General features: G+C 32.0%; 1 protein-coding gene across 1 annotated transcript in view; it reads left to right on the top strand.

The window, feature by feature from the left end:
- Positions 1–17,017, top strand: part of CARPB (Carbonic anhydrase-related protein B) — a 335,706-nt gene that overhangs the window by 14,531 nt on the left and 304,158 nt on the right. The gene's annotated exons all lie outside the window — the stretch shown is intronic.

Genomic DNA, 17,017 nt, shown 5'->3' with positions numbered 1-17,017 from the left:
TATACCTACCTGCTATTAATATTTGGTAGCCCATGGTAATTGAGTTTATTTTGAAAGCGTATAAAATATAAAAAGGGAAAATATTTTATTTTCCCAGAAAGCAATCATCGGTTTGCAAGTATTAATTCAAAATCAATCATTTTGTACAACACCACCACTTTTATTGTCATGTTTTCGTTATTCATCGGTTCTGCTTCGTCAATATACTATTGAACATTATTACCTACATGAAAATGAAAATTATGCAAATTTTAATCGAAGATTTTTTAATTCAAAATATTTTTGAAAACTAATTATTAATGCAATTTACTACCTTAGGACTATAAGACAGTGGAGAAAACTAAAATTAAGAACATAGAGTTTTTCACTGTGTGCCTCAAAATTTCCAATAAATGATAATTTCAACGATAAATTCTAAGTATTTTTAACAAAAATATACTATGTAAATTATTGTGTAAATATTTTTTTTTCCGCTAAGAAAAAAAATGATTTAAAAGAAAATCATTTAGAAAAAGTTTTATCAGAAAACCGTCGCAACCTTCTGTATTCAATTTAAAATTTTTACCAAAATTCCATATTTTTTTGAGACTGGACTGATTTTACTTGCTACATGTATCTTTAGATTTGTAGGCTGGAGTCGCCCGTTGCTGGTTATACCCGATTTATTCCTACGTAGACAAGTGAAACTAATTTATTCATTATATTATAACAATAATTGTATTCCACGTTGAAAGTGGTTGGTGCTAAATTTTCAGCAATATTAATATATGCTAACGTAGTTCTAAAACATTCGTCTATGTAAGTTACCGTATAAGGCTTTAAAAAATTAAAAGCTTCGTATTTGTTATAACTCCAGGTTGTCTCACAATTCTTTAAATAAAAACTCCAGCGTCAACAAATCACTTTGTACTTTTATTTAGTGATAGATTACAATGAGCTTTGATAGCTTCATCAGAGGCGGTAGGAATTATTCTGGGCCCTGACGTCGGGCTCGCCATTGTATTTATCTAAGTCTAAATCCCAGCTTTATTGTTACCAGCACCATCTAAGAGTAACCTTTTACACTACTGACTAAGATGCGATAATATTGAAATTGGTCGTATTGTCGTTCGTGATTACAATTATTTTTTAACTATGATGGAATGAATATTAAAATACCGTAAAATAAAACATCAGGCCAAAGTTCTGGAAAAACGACGTCTCAAGGTGTGAACTCGACCCTGGGCCTGCCTTACCTTCCACGACCTCCGAGCCGCCAAATGTAAAATCACAAATTCTCACTCGGTTACATATTTTTAGTTTGAAGTAGTTTGCGTCGTCTGCCGGAGAATTTGACAGGCGGCATGCAATATCGAAATTAGACGTGGGAGTGTTTAGGTATTGATCTGCAATGTATTTAAATATTCATATGAGGAATTCCACTCACTTTCCGTCAACACAACTAGCCAACCGGGGGGACCCAGTTAGTAAAGAAGGTGGGCTGGTGTTGCCTAATATAATATGTCATAGTAACCATGACATATATTTCACAATTAAGTTAATGAGATTTTATTATGCGTTTCCTTTTAGCTCCTTTTTTCATGTACCTCCGTCAATAAGAATTTCCATTAAATATATTTTTAATCGTAATGTGTCCCGTGCATCACGATCAACCTGTATTATGATGGTCAATACAATACAATTTTTATTAATATTATATATAAATCATTCAATGACAATTAAGTGTTATGTATGTACCCACATAACATTACGTTGAAGTAAATTAATAGCATTTAAATTCTACGAAAAACATCTACAGAAAAAAAGAATCCGAAGACTGGAACATTCTAAAGACAGTGAATGAAAAATAATTTCGAATTATTTTAAGACCCCGCATTCCGAATTTCCACCGATTAATTTTAAACTTAAGTCCTGAAAAAGAAAACATATGTAAACATTATTTTTTTAAATAATCTCTATACGTTTGCCAAGTTGAAAAAATAATTAAATAGATTTTTCATCGAAATCTGGTTCTGATGTTTAGCTTGTTATAGGTATGAAAAAATTCACAAATATTATCTCTAGTAAGAAGTCTAATTGAATATAACTCAGTAGTTTGGTCTCCATCTTACGAAATTCACATTAACAACATTGAGCGAATACAAAAAAAAATCTACGTTTTATAATTTTAAATTAAATATCCCTGTCGAAGACTTAAAATACAATTTCTTATTAAATACTCTAAAAATACATACATTAGAAGATAGACGTTAAATAAACGATTTAACGTTCTTATTCAAAATACTTAACTCTAAATTCGACTGTTGTGAACTCCTGCAACTTATAAACATACATACACCTACAGTAACAACACGACAAAATACAATATTCTACAGCAGCACACATAAGCGTAACTACATTGCCCACTCTTCGATACAACGATTTCACACCATGGGAAATCATTACTTGGGTGATATTGACATATTCAATACCAACTTGGCAAGTTTTGTGGATCATTTAAAACATTTATTTCAACAATACTCCTAAACACATCATGTAAACCTACAAATAGCTGTAATTTTCTGTTTTTGTTTCTTGTGTTTGTATGACTTGTTGCATAGCTTTTATCAAATGTAATTTTATTCTTATTTTTAATGTTTCAAAGTATCTGTCAAATTAAAATTATATTACCAACCATGTAAAAGCCCTATTGGCGTTAAATAAATAAATAAAATAAAGGCTGCTAAAGAAACTTTCGAGTAAATAAATCACAATCTACTTATTAAAAAAATTAATCAAATAGGTTTAAAAAATGAAATAGGTTTAAAAATTCTTACTAGCTATCTCAAAGACAGAAAACAAAAAACAAAAATAGGGGATTTTTATAGTACTGAAACAGGAATAAAAAATGGAGTACCACAGGGAACTATGCTTGGCCCAATTCTCTTTCTAATATACATAAACGATTTATGTGATGTTATAATCCCTGGTAAAATTGTATCTTACGCAGATGATACAGTAATAATAGTGAATGGAAAATCCTGGCCTGAAACTTTTTTGAAGGCAACAAAATGTATTACATATGTCTCATCATGGCTAAAAAGTAATAGACTCTTCTTAAACTATAATAAAACATTTTACCTAACCTTTTCTAAAAATAGTAGAAATAAACCCCCTAATAACCTTAAAATTCGAATACATAACGTTAACTGTAATCAAGAAATATGTTCATCTTGCTTTGAACTCGGAAAAGTTGAAAAGATTAAATATTTAGGTATTGTTATTGATACAAAATTAAATTGGCAGTCACAAATTAATAATACCGTATGTAAATTAAGATATCTTACATACACATTTTACAGACTAAAAGAAGTGCTCAATGTTGAAAAACTGAAAATTATTTATTTTTCTTTGGTGCAATCTTCACTCATATACGGAATAATAGGATGGGGCGGTGCGCTTAATGCACATATCAAACCTTTACAAATAATTCAAAATTATATCATCAAAGTTATGGATAGTCGGAAAAGAACATTTTCAACGGATGAGTTATACAAAGAATCTAAACTATTCTGTCTCCGTAAACTATTTATTTTGCAAACTATGAAATACATCTTTAAAAACAAAAATAAATTCGAAATAAATGAAAACAGAACCAACATTAGAAATAATAATGTATTTTATACTCCCCAAACGAACACAAAACAAATGCAAACACACTGCAGTTTCATTGGACCTCGTACTTTCAATCTTTTACCGAAAAATATTCAAGTGATAACTAAACTTCCTCAGTATTTAAAAGAATTAAAATTATAGCTTTTCGATACAGCAGTTGAAACTTTTTTTATTTAATTTGTATCAATTTATGTTTCTCATAAAATATTCACCATATATTACAATAAACACTTATAACTTCACTATACACTATTATAAACACTTTTTATACAAAACGCTTATACAAAATGTAATCTTGTTTTTATTTTATATGCCCACAATTTGTTTATTTCTAGGTACAATAAAATAATAACTTAAATATATTACCCACGCACAGGCTGCGCCTTAGTGGGTTCCCATTATTCTTATTGATTTATATAATATTGTATGTAATTAATGTAAAAATTGGGAAAAATAAAGGAATTTAAAAAAAATAATAATAATGCATTTTTTAATATTTTTGCTTACGCCTATTAATTATAACAGTTTTTTAATGTTAGTGCGCTCGCTCTAGCATTCGCATTTACACAATCTCTCCTTCAAACCATCTTCTTTTTGAACGCTTACTACGAAGCCTTAAATGAATTGACAATCCAACACAAGATAAATTTGTAGGTAACGAATCTGTTTTCAAAAACCACTAATATTCCTTGGTCAATTATGTGAACAATGCATGATCACTTTATTAGTTGATGTGCGTACAGATAATAAAGTATAAATATTATGTTAAACATATAAGAATATTATTGATGACTCCGATAGCGTTGTAGTCGACAAATCTTTTGCTCTTATTCGCAAGCCTGCAGATGCGCTTTTCACCACAGATGCAGCGAAAAAATATTACAGGTATTTTTTTTTAAATTTAAAAATTATTACTATGATATGGATCCTTGACAAAGTAAAGAAAATAAATTATATTGCCATTTTTGTGTTCAAGCCACTATAGATTGCTACGGAAAAAACAAGCACAGTGACACAGAAAATGCACGAATGCTGATAGGACGAGACAGATACTCTGGCCAGATATTATGGCTAATTGACTTAAGGGGATCCAATTCATGAAATTCGAATGATATCACTTTGGATCGCGCACTCCTTATGCAGATGGTAATAAGGTTGAATTTTCCGCCTAACACCGGCCTTATGTATTGTTCATTAAAAAACAAACATTGCCAAAATGCATATTTTATTTTATTTTGGTGAAATCATCTTCTAAATAACTAATTTTCCACCTCAACATCAAAAGTGAATATGTGTTTTACTAGTAGAATTTAATTAAAGCATCCATTTTTCAGGCCTTCAAAGTTTCGAAACAAAAGCATTGCATCGCTTTAAACTCAATAAAAATACCTAGTTACACTTTATTCTCTATTTAAATATTTAAAGATGTCCCATTAATGAAAATTAAACATAGGACGGGTTGTTTCACAGAATTTGAACAATTCATCGAATTTCACGTTCTGTGAAAGTCTTATTCTAGTTCTGTTATTATGTAGCTAAGGTCAGTTGCTTCACAGAACTAAAATAACAACAGAACTTGAATAGAACGTTCACAAAAGTTTAAAATCAACTTTGAAATTTGAAAAACAAATCAAATTCTGTAAACAACAAAAACTCGTCCTTAGAGTATGTTTTGATGGATGTAAGACGTTTTTTTAGTTGAATACCCAATTTATAATGTCAGACGTGTAGATAATAATTAAATATAAAATACTAGCCAGACAACATCAAAGTTTCGAAGATAATTGTAGGTACTTACTTACTAATGTTTTTTACGATGTAGACTTCATATATTACTGTGCAAAGTCATAAAGAAAAAATATAGTATTGATACTTCATGAAAACAATAAATTATTCAAGTATTAGATTAAAATTTGTTTCCATTACACATAAGTTTAGGCGGAAAAAGTATTGATTTTTCCAAAGTAAATAAAAAATCAACAAAATTATATGTACCTACAGGGTCATCAAAAAAGTGTCCGTGGTTTTAAAATGAAATAACTCTTATGGTGTATTAAAGGTATACTATTTATTTATACACAATTTTTTTCCATTAATCAAGGTGCGCTTAATCGTATCGCGAGTCACTATTGCAATAGCCACAGGGATTCTCTGTCTTAAATTGCAGATTGTTACTGCGAAACTGGTGGGAAGTTATGTAAAAAAATGAATTTCGGCGTGATTTGGTGTATAAATAAATAGTTTACGTATAATAAATACATACTTAAGGCCAAATTACACGTACTGAGTGCTCGGCCTATAAGCAACTTATTGGAGAGTAGAGGTGATCACATGTAGAAAAGACAGTGGGCGATTCAGTTCACTGAAATTAGTTTAAAATGCTGTTGAAATAGTTTCACGGTGGAGAAAACCCTTAAAATTGTTGTATTTTTTAATATTGTTTTTTTTTCTTTACTGACTAACTCGGCTGATCGTTCTGACCGAGTAGAGAGCGAGTGAATCGCCGAGTTAAGTATGCAGTAGATGGGGTACATACTCGATCGAGTCATAGAGCCTTGCTTTTAACCACTGTCTCGCCTGAATCACTAGCCCGCTACCAGGCCGAGTACTGACTGTACTGATCTCATCAGCCGAGCGCTCGGCAGCTGTAATTCAGGCATTAGGTATTTCTTTTTTAAATCACGGAAAACTTTTTTGATGACCCTGCATTACTTCTGTAAACTGTTTATATATCGGTGGACAGTGGCTATTATAGTCTCACTGAAACACGGCCGTTGTTGGTCACAGCTGTAATATTATTTTACTGGGTTTATTTCAAGTATTTTTATGGTAATTTACTAATAATGGGTTTTCGCCATGTTAACTCCTTACCAATAATTTAATTTTAATAATGATGGTGTATTTGAGTAATGATAGTGAAAATTGTTATTTTTGTAGATTACTTGGTTCAAATTTACAAATTTTATGAATTTCACATTTTGAAAACCGTAGGTATATTTAGTGAAAAACCGTCCAAAATGACAAAAAGTCAATTTAATGTCCAGAAGCAATTTTTTTCTGATTTCGTTCACCTAAAAGTGTAACTAGAAAGAGAGGTTTGAATCAATTAAACTTTTGTATTCATCTAATTTTATCATTTAAAAATGGCATTTCAGTTCTGTTCTCTGACTTAGGCTGATCACAGAAACAATTCATTATTTAGTGTAACACAATTCTAAAAAACTTTGGCATTGCTTTACAAGTATAATTTTGACAAAAACCTCGAAATAAAATAAATATGAAAATGTCCATAACTGAGCCAGAACCGAAACAATTTTGAACATAAAACTCTACCAAATACCTACATAGAATAACTTTACACTAAAACTATAAAACTTTGCTAACGTTTACATAGTCAATTTGATACAAAAATATATATTTTCAAATATTATTAGTATGGCGAAAGATTGATACGACCCTACTGTAATTGAACAAAAATATCGTGTAAGACAGTATTGTATTAGATAGGTGAAATGTGTGCTTTTGGATATTCCGATATCATTTAAATTTAGTTTCCAAGGTTATTCAAATTTTTGAGAAATAATATTGTTTTATTCGAAAATCGAAATTTTTTATTTTATAAATATTAAAAAATGTACAATTATGTTGACTTTTTTTATTACCACACTAGGCTCGTACCAGTATTATGGCAATCGCTACTAAAAAAAATCGCTAAATGCGTGCATACTGGCACATATTCGCAGATCATTATTATTATTAGTGAGACGTTGGTGAGAGTCCTAAATTAAATGTCATGTCAAATTAAATCGAGTATGTACTCCAGGAGTACAATCCTACTATCTTATCAATATGTATGAAAAGAATAATTGAATTCAAGAAATACGAAATTATTATGTAAAAAGTTTTTTTTTAATAATTCAAGTCTCATCTTTAAATATGTCATAAATTTTCTTACTTTTGTTGTAATTACATCCGAGAGAGGAATTATTTTTATAAGAATACAGAATTAAAATTATTATTGATGTTTTTTTTCCTTTTTGACGGTAAAATGTGATTTATAGCTGGGAATAAAAATTTAACATTTGTTGAACAAAAGCAGGTAATTTTATTCAAAGAAATATAAATATTTACACAAAAATAATTATAAAATTTTAGCTTTTTTAAAAGTTTTGCTTTTTAAACTAGTGACAAAGCTCTATACCACAAAATCTATTCTGAACGTGTCCTAGATTTATCAGTTTCCCACTTGTACCAAGAGTTTCTGAAAACCGTTTATGTTATGTATTATTCGGCAATGTTGTTTGATAGAATTTTTCTTTTTAAATTTATAAAACATCAGAAGGTTTATCAGTTTATCATCAAAATTCCTTATATTTTTAGGATTCAAAAAAATAATGTACACTTGTTCCAGCAAAAGTTCGTACGGACGTCATAGACGTTCTTTTCCTCTATTATTCTTCTTCCTGTGCACGCGTCTTGGTTGAAAATGTAAAAGACATAAGATACTTTATGTATAGTGAGATGCAATAAATAAATACTAGTACGATGACGTCATGTATGATCTGTTAGACAATTTTTATGTACGTGTACATATTAAATATGTTTTTTTTGTATTTAACTTTATTGATCTGTATGTTCTAGATACATTTTTGCATTAGTAAACCGATCTTAATGTAGTATAATTGTTATGTACAACCCAACAAAAAACATAATCTCCCATGACTCACCCTGTAACTTATTTTCAAATAAATTTTCAATTTATTAAATACCACCCGTACCAAAAACGTGTTCAGTTGCTCTCCTAGAAACTAAGGAAAATATACAAACCCCCCAACAAACTTGGAACAAATTTAACATGAGAGTCGTTACATATTTTAACGAGCAGCAAATAATGAGGCTTGATATTGTTTGGTTTATAAATTATTTAATATTACACAATTGACTGCTTTTTTTGGCAAAGCCTAGGTTTCTATCCTTTGTAGAGATAATGAAACTATGGCGTCATAATCAGGCTGTAGGAAATGAGAAGAAGGGAAAGGTAATGGTACGGAAGTATCTACCTGACTCTTACATTGGTCAAAACACGTAATCGAATCTGAATGGTAGTCTTCAACTATTCCGTTACTAGTAATTTACGAATTTGGATGTTTTTAATTATATTATGTTTGATGTGATTTAGGATTTTCACGGCCAAAAGCTTTATAATGATCGTATTTCTAAAAAAAAGTGACATTCGTGTATGAAAGATCATCGATCACGATTCACGATCATCCACTGATCAATCCAGAAGGATACACAAAGTATTATACTCCATTATTGTCCGTACTAAGTGACTCAGTCAAAAGTCACCACAACTCGTTGTAGTCGGTAGATCACCACATCATTATATTGTATATGATTCATCATTACGCATTATCTCAGCCATGGAATAAGACACAGGGATGAGTTGAAATATATATAATATAGTTTTTTAACACTAATAATGTGGTAAACTTCAACGTGACTTTAAAGGTTACCATAGGTGGCAAGGTTATCTAGTATTTTTATCAGGTATGATAAAAAAACCAAACTCACTTGGAAAAAATGGAGCACTATTTTATTCGGCTCAGTTGAAAAACAATCAAATTTCGTATTTTTATAAAACCTCTAACTTCTGACGTTTCCCATACATTCTGATAGCAACATGTTACCCTAGCGCCTTCTAGCGGCGTGAGTTGTGAGCCTTGGTGTTCTCTCATACTAATAGTTTTTATGTGAAATGATATTGATTATTTTACGTTAAGAAAGTTGAAAGGTTTTTTACAATTATTTTTTTGCTTTGTTTTTGTTAATCGCACAAGAGCCAACTGCTTAAAATATTGAAGTGGCCATTAAATCTTTCCGTGATGGTTGAGAAAGGTAATTAAATACTTAATTAATATTAATTTTTGAAAAAATATATAATTCATGTTATAGTATATTTTCGATAGTTAAAAACAAATACAAAATTCTGTTTTTCCTCTTTCACATAATCCGGGCCTGTTCAAGACCCGCATTAATAAATCCTTTCCCAACGACCCGCCTCACAAGGCTGCCCAACCGGGTGGCGATATAGATATCTTTACACTGTAGACAAGGCGCTCTTGTCGTATACAGACGTATACAGACGTAGAAACACAAGTAAGATGCACATCAGGGATGTCACTAACATTTCCAATTAAAGTGGGGGTACACCAAGGATCTGTCCTCAGCCCATTGCTATTCATAATGGTCATGAATTACCTAACGAGTCAAGAAATGAACAGTATTCTCAAGACTATGCTTTTTGCAGATGATGTAGTACTGATAGAAGAAAATCATTGTGATCTACAAAATAGCTTGGAAAGGTGGAGAAAGATCCTGGAGGATAATGGATTAAAAATTAGCAGGAAAAAGACGGAATATTTGTATTTACCATTTGAAGACCCAAATGCTGTAACTCCTTCGATGCAATTAGATGGAGTAACATTAGCCAACTGTGACTCATTTAAGTATCTGGGCTCACTCATCCACAGAGACGGAGGATGTGCAGCGGATGTCAACCATAGGATAGGAGTAGGATGGATGAAATTTAGATCCGTAACAGGAATTTTGTGTGACACGAAAATGCCAATAAAACTTAAAGGAAAGACATACCAGACTATTGTTAGACCCGCGATAATGTATGGCTCCGAATGCTGGACTATGTACAACTCCTACTCTAGGCAACTCGAATCAGCAGAAATGCGAATGCTTAGATGGACGGCAGGAGTATCATTAAAAGATAAAATTAAAAGCTCACGCATTCGTGGTAGCCTGGGTGTCACTGACATAAACAGTAAGCTAGAGGAACGACAGTTAAGATGGTATGGGCACATAAGACGGAGACCACCAGACCACACAGTGAAGCAGGCAATGTCTATAGAGCTTCAAAGACAGCCATCCAGAGGTAGACCCAAGAACTCCTGGATGACCCAATGCTCCAAAATCCTACAAAAAAACGGCCTAGATGAAAGCGACACTCAGAACCGAAGAAGCTATAACCTGAGAACGAGAAGAGCCGACCCCAACAGCCTACCTAGGCAATGAGCTGGGATAGTGATAGGAAGAAGAAGACAAGGGCGCTCTTGTAAGGTGTCACATAGAAAAATGTGTTTTGAACATCAACATTGACGATTATTTATGTAGGATCTTGGTAGTGTGACAATGAAAGATAATGATGTTGTTGTTGTCACAGCGTTTATTGTGAGTCAGAATAACATATCAGTTGAGTTGCGCAGTTGAGAGATGGCTCTGGATCAATGATGATGATGACAGTAGGCGTAGACGACGATGGCGGCAATGGAGTCGTGGAGACCGGCCTTGTTGCTGCGTTCAGCACTGATGAAGACGTGGGGTCTTCCCGGTACTCCAGTGTGAGTGAGGTAGGCGAAGGTGCGATGGACTGGTCTGCAGATGAGTGGAAGATGCTGACCGGTGAATGCCACTGGGCTGAGGCGTAGACTAACTTTATGCCAAGTCGGACTTGTTGACTGGAGTGATGTGGAATGATGATGTACTTCGGTCCTCCACCGCTTATATACCTGCTGATTCCTTTGTTCTTGTCTGCCACAGGTTGGAGTAGCGTCTGGACGTCGAACTCGCAGGATCGCTGACTAGGTTCACTGTATGAGCATTTGCATCACCCTGTATGCAATTCAGCAGTTTACGTATTGCGGTACCGATATTTTTATTGAAGTTACGTAAGATTGATTGCTGTCTCAGCTGTTTAACTGGTGCAGTCTGGTTATGATTTGATGACCCTAGGAGCGGTGACGTAACCGCTACATTTATAACTTCGACTTTAACACAGAAGGCTACATAGAACTAACATAGCTTTGCTGTATTGATCTAAAAAATATATAATTTTATTTTCATGTTGTAATCTACGTTTAACGTAATCAAAAACATTTTATTTAGTAGAATTCATCGAAATAATTCAAATAACTCAACATTTTTTGGCACCTTAAAAATGACTTAGGTGTGTTTTTGTTGTTTGTTCATAAATTAAACCATGAAAATCTACTTTTTAAAACATTCTTATAATTATTTTTATCAATATTGATCAAAATACAAATTAATAAGCGCTATTAGCACCACCTCCAAGTACCAAATAAATTCAATATGACGCCATTGAAAGGAATGTCAAAGTCAACATTCTACACCAGCTCTTTCTTGCAGCAAGAGTTTGTTGGTTGAAGTTGGACGAATTATTAATATTATAGGATATTTGGTTCAACAGTTCAGGTAAGTTCGAACATTTTGTAATTACTCATGTAAGTTAAAAATTTTATGAAATAAATGAAAATATTTTTACCCTTTAAGCCATTACAAAATCGTGACCCCTCAGCTCATCATCAATATCATCTCAGTTCATCAATATTTTTATAAATGTAACATAAGGCGATGCACTAAATGTCATGTAATTTTTAGAAGCCTCAAACAAAAACACTATACAAATGGCGATTAGGATTAAATTCCCGCTTAACACAGGCAGCCTATTTTGATTTGTTCAAGAAAAAAACACTGCCAAAAAGTATGATTTAGTTTATTTTACAAATTTCAAGCACAAATATTTAAACGTTTTACGATTCGCAAGTAGGAGATTTTGAACTTAAAAGTAGTTTTTAAAAGCCTGATACTTTATTTTTTCTAGTCTTATGAGAGGTATAAAAACACTGGTTTATTGTTTTAAAAACCAAAGTGTGTTCTACTCGTAGTATTTAAAATGTTTTTAAGTTTTCAAAATTTTAAACCAAAAACACATGATTTTATTTTATTAGTTCGTAGTGCTTAAACTTTTGTACTCTGGTTATATATTTATGAAATAATAATATTTTGTTTTATGCCCAATATATTCCAATTAGGAAATGCACTTCGCCCTTTTGATTTTATTACACATTTCTATATATTATAGGTATGATGTTCATGGTGGCTTTAAATATGATTACACACATCAAGTAACATTTACGACAGCGGCGGTTAAACGGCGTTCGGTTCCTCCGGTGATCTATTCCGCATTGACAAGAACCTTAACGGTCGTTTAACGGCTCGGCCCGCGGCGCCCGTTAGCCAGACACGCCGTTACATCCAACCTCTACACCTCTACATCCTGGCCTAGCCAACGGTATACAGCGCTAAACCTCTACATTCTACATTATATAGTATAGACACTAGGACTAGAGGCTACAGCTGTACACTTGATACCTCTCCGGTGTTGTTACTCGTCTTACCCGGTGCGGACATCCCGGCATCCCGACATCCTGGCCAGCGTCACTTGGCCTCTTTAAGCCGCAAGATGATTGTCATTTAACGAGCAGGCGTCACGAAAGCCAAACATTATTATGGCGGACTTGTGGATTGTTATTTGAAGATTAATTAACATCAATTGTGCAAGGCGTGTGCAATAGACACTAAACTTCAACCAGACACTATACCGTCATTCATGCCATGATTCATAAGTTACTGATCGCATATTTTGGTTAATTTCTTGGGTATAAAGTGGGGAGGTATTTTTAAATATCCACAATGGAATATTTGACTTTCAGTGGATTCCAAAAAAAGTTCTGAAAACACTTTTTTTTATAATCATAAAATCATCTTAGTCTAAAAAAATAATCCAGCACGGTGGTATATATTAATATTATGGCAGAATTAATTGAACAACTTATGAGTTCATTTTCCTACTGATGCTATGGCGAAATTTTATTTATTTTTTATTTTGCACTAATCTTCTGCATAAACAAAAAAAATGTAAAGTAAACAATAACTATGATTTGATTTATCTCTGAAAGTTAGTTCGTAGGTACTAGATAAAACGATGTATTTTTTAAGGAACAAGTACGTTACTGGATTACAAGGACATTCTTTGGATTGGTTTCTGAAGTCCTGGGAATACTCAAAACGCATCGAGCACGTCTAATTACAACATTTATAAAAATCTCATTAACATTAAATAAAGACGACGGGGCAAAGCTTAGAATCTCTCGGTATCCAGTAATTGACGGCTACACTAAAACTAATCGCAGAAAGCAATTTTAATTTTTACTGTAATACTAGCTCTTAAATGAATGAAGCTGACAACACGGTATCACATCTACATACGTAAGCACACAGTTCACCATAATTTTCACTTACACCTGATGGACACTATAATGCTGTCCGAAACGTTGGCTAAAAGCGCAACACGGCATAATACCCCAAAAATAATATTATAGTACACGGTTTACAATTACAAGGTGCTATAATTAAGAAATAAACCGCACATGATTTCTATTTTGACATTCTTAACATTAAGGAAGATAGACAATCACTGTTATTTTTAAATTTCATACAATAACACCGTTTTGCTTGTCGTGCTATGTTGTGTTAGAACATATGTTTTGCCGTATGGTATCTTAAACAAGTCGTGGATACAATTGTGGCTGAAGTTTTCAAGCAACCTATAACCCATAACATTTCAAGAGGACCGGACAATCAATAGATGTAGCTTTGTGATTACTTATCAGTTATACATTCATAATTAAATATTAGGTTTACAACATTAATATCCGATTTCACTTTTACATATCTTCCCACTATTTGTGAAAAGTGTTTTCATGCATAAATTAAAAAATACTAAACATTAATTACACCTTAGATAAGGTCACCAAGTAAACCTAATTAAGAGACACGATAATCAATTACACCTTAGATAAGGACACCAAGTATACCTAATTAAGAGACACGATAATCAATTACACCTTAGATAAGGACACCAAGTATACCTAATTAAGAGACACGATAATCAATTACACCTTAGATAAGGTCACCAAGTACACCTAATTAAAAGACATGATAATCAATTAACGAAATTACTTTTAATACAGAATGTGTCCAATTTCACTATGATGTTACAAATGAAATGTGCAATCGAAATAGCTGCTTTTTATATTAGTTCTTAAGTGTTAATAGGAATAATATCCCCATTTAAAGCATTACTTATCACAAAGGACCAAATATGGCATCCGTGTTGTCTCTCCAACCGGAATCAGTGCGCTCCGTTCTAAACAAATAATCACATTATGCAAGCTTCGAAAGGCTCTAAGGTATTATTTCGTTGAAGCGCGCGCTAATTTCACGCTTTGTTAAAGCTTCTGTCAAATATAATGTAAACAGAATTTCGAGAACAATACGCATTAAATACAAATTGTAACTGTTACTTGATGAAAAAACTCTGCATTATTCATCCATTTGTTCCATCAAGAAATATTAAATTATTATTTTTTTGTTTTATTCTCATACCAGCTGAAGTTTCCGACGTTACCCAGGATTCATGAAGATTTTTTTGAAATCAGATGTTCACATTAATTTTTCTTCTCTTTTTCAACGTTAAATCTACTAAATTTCTTCAAGAAGAATCAAAATTCTGCTTTTAGGGGTAGGAAAGAGTATTAGGCGATTTTTCGAAAGCTCATTTAGACAGTCAACTTTTGCTTATTTTGTAGGTCAAGTGTGCAAAATTTTATCAATCTCGGAATAAAACTCTAGTTTTTAATAAAATAAAAATCCACGCTGCCCGCCCCCTACTCCCGCACGCCACTCTTGTTTAGAAGAAAATATAAGCGTTTTTTTATATAAGTGGAATTCAAATGTTCTGATAGTGAAAAGATATTTTCTTTATCTAACGTAGCAACCGTTTTCGTTGAGTAATAAATATAAATTTAAAGGATATTAATTTTGTTTATTTTTAAATACAGTTGAATTGCGGTGTTGATACGATTCTATAGGCGGGCATTACATTACCTCTTAATAGGGGTAATTAGTGTTCGTAAATATTTGATACCTTTCATTTGCTAACTGTTATTAAGACCTCTGAATGGGATTATCATTTTGTGTGAGCCCAACCAACACTATTTTGTGTAAGCCGTTTGTTTTTAACATATTACAAACAAGCCGTGAATGTATAAATACTAATAAATCTCTCATGATTAAATATTAATATACTGGTGAACGTAAGACAAAGATTAGAGCACGGATTACTTTAAAAACCATGTATATTAATTTCAATTTTTTTTTTCAATCAGGCGTTTATTTTATTTAGATGTCGATCCCATATTTCAAATTCAGAATTAACAATGTAGTCTTGCAACTAATTTTTCCCATAAGTTATAAAAAAGAGTTGTTACTGAATGTTAATTTAGACTTTTAAAAAGTCAAGGTATCCCATTTAAATAAATAAAAACGGGTTAAAAATATTTATCAAAGACACTATCTAGGTTACAAACCAATTTCATTAAAGACTTCAATTTAAAATGTTAGATGCCAAAAAATATGGGAAAAATTAGTTAATTATATGTATATATTATATTGTCACATTTAATATTAATACATGCATACTTATTATATTTTATAATTTTATACGATTGCATGCCAAGTTTACATACTAAACCTATGAAATATAAAAATATAGTACACGGGGAAATGAAGTAAGTACATGATAATGAATATTACAAACAAGCAGTACCCCGTATATTTTATTATTTATTTATTTACTAACGGACCAAGTCAGGTTTCAACACATTACATATTACACGAAGTTAATACAACTAGAAATGTTACAACAAACGATACTTAAAAAATTACAGCTATGACAAAAACGGCAAAAAATAATAAAGACATTTTTTTTTGATAGAGGTCATGACTTCTGCCACATCATTCCTAATTATTACTTGCGTATTTACTGACAAAATAATTAAACCAAAAAATTCTTGCCATTCTGAATATTGGTAAATTTATCCATAATTTGTGGAGTGTTAATTGAGGAAAATCAAACCATTATTCTACGGGAAGTCTACGGGAAGTCTACGGGAAGGGAAATTGAAAGAGACAATATTAGCGATTTCTAAACGAAAATCTGAAACGAAAAATCAGAAAAGGATACGGTCACATCTAGGACTCGAACCCAGGACACTTGCCTTGCCGGGGCAAGGCGTAAGCATCAATACATTGTAGTATTATTTAATTCCATAATAAGAGGTGTTTGTTATTTAAAAAATTTCAAATCTTTTGAACAGCCAATTTAAATTATTTGGGGTGACATTAGTGTTTTTTGTCAGGAAAATATTGAATACTTGTAGTGCCAGGTAACATTATTATTTTTTAGCGAAAGTTAGAAATGATTCTTTTTTATTTGCAGATGCGTCGTCTAATATTATTAAATGATTTAATTAATTAAATAAAACGTTTTATCAAAACGCTATTATTATTCACTAAATATTAAATTACTAACGTACGGTACGGTGAACCATTCGCATTTAGAGCACCACCGCCGCACACTGGAAATCCT

Source organism: Hesperophylax consimilis, chromosome 5 (assembly GCF_061612785.1).
Source record: "Hesperophylax consimilis isolate HC1 chromosome 5, BYU_Hcon_1.0, whole genome shotgun sequence".
Taxonomy (NCBI): Eukaryota; Metazoa; Arthropoda; class Insecta; order Trichoptera; family Limnephilidae; genus Hesperophylax; species Hesperophylax consimilis.
Note: the sequence above shows the minus strand (reverse complement) of the source record. Positions and strands in the feature narration are given on the sequence as shown.